Genomic DNA, 4903 nt, shown 5'->3' on the forward strand with positions numbered 1-4903 from the left:
GCTCGATACGGATGTTGCCTGTAATCCATTGCTTCTGGTTGGGATATGTACGTACAGTCACTGTGGGGACGATGTCATCGATACACTTATTGATGAGGCCGATGACTGAGGTGGTCTATTACTCAATGCCATTGGATAGAATTATGGTCAGATTTGTCAAATGGAGGGCGGGGGAGAGCTTTGTATGCATCTCTGTGTGTGGAGTAAAGGTGGTCTAGGATTTTTTCCCCTGGTTGCACATGGGAATTTTGGTAAAACTGATTAAAGTTTTCCTGCATTAAAGTCCCCGGCCACTAGGAGCACCGCTTCTGGGTGAGCATTTTCTTATTTGCTTATGTTCTAATAGAGTTGGTTGAGAGTGATCTTAGTGCCAGCTTCGCTTTGTGGTGGTAAATAGACGGCTACGAATAATACAGATGAGAACTCTCTTGGTAGATAGTGTGGTCTACAGCTTATTGTAAGGTATTCTACCTCAGGCGAGCAATACCTCAAGACTTCTTTAATATTCGACATTGCGCACCAGCAGTTATTGACAAAAAGACACACATCCCCCTCACCTCGTCTTAACAGAGGTAGCGTCTCTGTTCTGCTGGTGCATGGAAGATCCCGCTAGCTCTATATTGTCCGCATCTTCGTTCAGCCACGTCTCGGTGAAACATAAGACGTTACAGTTTTTAATGTCCCGTTGGCAGGATAATCTTAATCGTAGGTCATCAATTTTATTTTCCTTTGATTGCACGTTAGCAAGAAGAATGGAAGACAATAGGAGTTTACTCGCTCGCCTCCGGATTCTCAGAAAGGTGCCCAATCTGCGGCCTCTTTTCTGACGTCTTTTCTTCACGCAAAAGGCATGGACCTGGGCCTGTTCCAGTGAAAGCAGGATATCCTTCTCGTTGGACTCGTTAAAGGAAAATATAAATATTTTATTATTATTAATATTCTATATTTTTTAAAGGAACTCAGTCCAGCTTTAAATGTACTCTTGAAAGTTTTAATAGTAGAAAGCTCAAGGTGCAATTTTGAAATTGTGTCACGCCCTGACCTGAGATATCTCTGTTTTCTTTATATTTTGGTTAGGTCAGGGTGTGACTAGGGTGGATACGCTAGTTTTTGTATTGTCTAGGGGTTTTGTATTGTCTAAGGGTTTTGTAGGTCTAGGGATTTGTATGTTTATGGTGGCCAGATAAGGTTCCCAATCAGAGGCAGCTGTTTATTGTTGTCTCTGATTGGGGATCATATTTAGGTAGCCATTTCCCTTTGGTGTTTGTGGGTTCTTGTTCTATGTTTAGTTTCCTGTCTGTACTATTCATATAGCTTCACGGTTCGTTTTGTTATTTTGGTTAGTTTGTTCAGTGTTCATTCTTATAATAATAAAGAATGTACGCATACCACGCTGCGCCTTGATCCGATTCATACGACGAACGTGACAAATTGGGTAGTGCATCATTAGTTCCTCTTGTCATGTTAGTCATTGCAAACCTATGTTAGTCATTGCAAAGCTATTTACAACATGTCAGAAATGTCCAGATCAACTAGCCCATGTCAGCTAACGTTTTTTTAGCCCATAGATATTGTTGTAACTTTTTTTGTCATTCAAATATCACATGAATACACATTAGACATGTCAAAATGTATAGAATTACAAGAAAAGTTGCTTTAAAATCACAGAATGTTCTTTACACCCCATGACAAAACATAGAATTGCAGTAAATAAGTTTTAAACCTGCAAAATTCTTTCCACCAGAGTGATTCTTAGTAGTCTTAAACAAATCTACAAAAGTATACAGTGCCTTCGGAAAGCATTCCGTCTCCTTGACTTTTTCCACATTTTGTTACGATACAGCCTTGTTCTAAAATTGAATAAATAGTTTTTTGAAAAAGTTAAAAGAGGTCTTGTATCTCCAGAGATGCCAGAGCCCGGGCTCTGGCTGGGCCACTCAGGGATATTCAGAGACGCCACTCCTGCATTGTATTGGCTGTGTGCTTAGAGTCATTGTCCGGTTGGAAGGTGAATCCTGAGCACTCTGGTGCAGGTTTTCATCAAGGATCTCTCTGTACTTTGCTCCATTCATCTTAGCCTCGATCCAGACTAGTCTCCCAGTCTCTGCCTCTGAAAAACTTCCCCACATCATGATGCTGCCACCACCATGCTTCACCGTAGGGATGGTGCCAGGTTTCTGTGGTGGTTAATTTCTTTACTATCAAATAAGGAGAGACAAACTTATCACACAAGTCAGAGTCATACTTAAACTAAATCTTTAATAATAAGAGCTTTGCAAGAGCAATGACTTTCAATGATTCACCATTTCTAATGATCCATTGAGAGTGGCAAAACAAAAGTACAAAGCTCTTTTATAACCAAGATACACCCCTTTCAACCTACATGACGAACAACAGATACATAGAATGGTCACAAGGTTAAGATTTGTATAAAAGATATATATAAGATAATATATAATACATAGCAGACAGCATCTGCAGTGTCAACAGTTTTCATTGTATAGACCAGTGTCTGGCCCTCCTACTCCAAAATGGAACCATCTCTCCATGGTACGGCATAGAACAGAAACATTAACTCATGTTCTCTGGAATGCTTTTTGGGTTTTATCACCCAAGACATCGTAAATCTCCTCTGTCAGTGTTATCTCATATAGGCCCATCCTCAGTAGAACACACACACACAATAGTTAACAGAACACTCTATTCTGTTGAATAAAACAACTATTATAATGCAATACAAGCATTATAACATAATCTTGCAATTACCCTGACATTTCCTCCAGACGTGACGCTTGGCAATCAGGCCAAAGAGTTCAATGTTGGTGTCATCATACCAGAGAATCTTGTTTCTCATGGTCTAAGAATCTTTAGATATCTATTGGCAAACTCCAAGCGGGCTGTCATGTGCCTTTTACTGAGGAGTGGCTTCCGCCTGGCCACTCTACCACAAATGCCTGATTGGTGGAGTGCTGCAGAAATGGTTGTCCTTCTGGAAGTTTCTCCCATCTCAACAGAGGAACTCTTGAGCTCTGTCAGAGTGACCATTGGGTTCTTGGTCACCTCCCTGACCAAGGCCGTTCTCCCCTGATAGCTCAGTTTGCCTGGGCAGCCAGCTCTAGGAAGAATCTTGCTGGTTCCAAACTTATTCCATTTAAGAATGATGGAGGCCAATGTGTTCTTGGGGACCTTCAATGCTGCAGACATTTTTTGGTACTCTTCCCCAGATCTGTGCCTCGGCACAATCCTGCACTGTCAACTGTGGGACCTTATATAGACAGGTGTGTGCCTTTTCATATTAAGTCAAATCAATTTACCACAGGTGTATTCCAATCAAGGTGTAGAAACATCTCAAGGATGATCAATGGAAACAGGATGCACCTGAGCTTAATTTCGAGTGTCATAGCAAAGGGTCTAAATACTTATGTAAATAAGAGATTTCTGTTCATTATTTTTAATACATTTACAAAAATGTCATTATGGGGTATTGTGTGTAGATTGCTGAGGATTTCTTTTATTTAATCCATTTTAGAATACGGCTGTATCGTAAAACAAAATGTGGAACAAGTCAATGTTACGGCTGTCGCTCTCCTCATCCTCGGACGAGGTGAGGAGAGAAGGATCTTCAGACCAATACGCAGCTTCAGGGAAATAAGCCATCTTTTATTTAGAAACGAAAACTGATGATGATGGCAACACGAAAACAAACACTTTAACAAACTTACAAAATAAGAAAACGACGTAGAACGAAACCTGAACATAAACTTACATAACTGAACGTAAACTCACGAACAGGAAACAGACGACATCGAAACGAAACGAACAGCCAAACAGTCCCATATGTGAATATAAATCGACAACACGAGAGACATCACAGGAGACAATCACCCACCAACAAACAGTGAGAACGCCCTACCTAAATATGACTCTTAATTAGAGGAAAACGCAAACCACCTGCCTCTAATCAAGAGCCATACCAGGTAACCCAAAACCAACATAGAAACAGATAACATAGACTGCCCACCCAAAACACATGCCCTGACCATAAACACATAAAAAACAACATAAAACAGGTCAGGACTGTTACAGAACCCCCCCCTCAAGGTGCGAACGCCGGGCGCACCAGCACAAAGTCCAGGGGAGGGTCTGAGTGGGCAGTTGACCACGGTGGTGGCTCCGGCTCTGGACGCTGTCCCCACACCACCATAGTCACTCCCCTCTTCTGTCTACCCCTTCCAATGACCACCCTAAAACTACCTTCCCCTAAATAAACGGCCAACACCGGGACAAGGGGCAGCACCGGGACAAGGGGTAGCACCGGGACAAGGGGCAGCACCGGAACAAGGGGCAGCACCAGGATAAGGACCAGCACCGGAATAAGGGGCAGCACCGGGACAAGGGGCAGCACCGGGACAAGGGGCAGCACCGGGACAAGGGGCAGCACCGGGACAAGGGACAGCACCGGGACAAGGGGCAGCACCGGGACAAGGGGCAGCACCGGGACAAGGGGCAACACCGGGACAAGGGGCAGGTCCCGGCTGATAAACTCTGGCAGATCCTGGCTGAGGGACTCTGGCAGGTGTATGCAGGCTGACGGCTCTCGACGCTCATGGCAGGCTGACGGCTCTCGACGCTCATGGCAGGCTGACGGCTCTCGACGCTCATGGCAGGCTGACGGCTCTCGACGCTCATGGCAGGCTGACGGCTCTCGACGCTCATGGCTCTCTGACGGCTCTGGCTGCTCATGGCTCTCTGACGGCTCTGGCTGCTCATGGCTCTCTGACGGCTCTGGCTGCTCATGGCTCTCTGACGGCTCTGGCTGCTCATGGCTCTCTGACGGCTCTGGCTGCTCATGGCTCTCTGATGGCTCTGGCAGATCCTGTCTGGTTGGCGGCTCTGGCAGATC

This window comes from Salvelinus fontinalis, chromosome 2, assembly GCF_029448725.1.
Source record: "Salvelinus fontinalis isolate EN_2023a chromosome 2, ASM2944872v1, whole genome shotgun sequence".
Taxonomy (NCBI): domain Eukaryota; kingdom Metazoa; phylum Chordata; class Actinopteri; order Salmoniformes; family Salmonidae; genus Salvelinus; species Salvelinus fontinalis.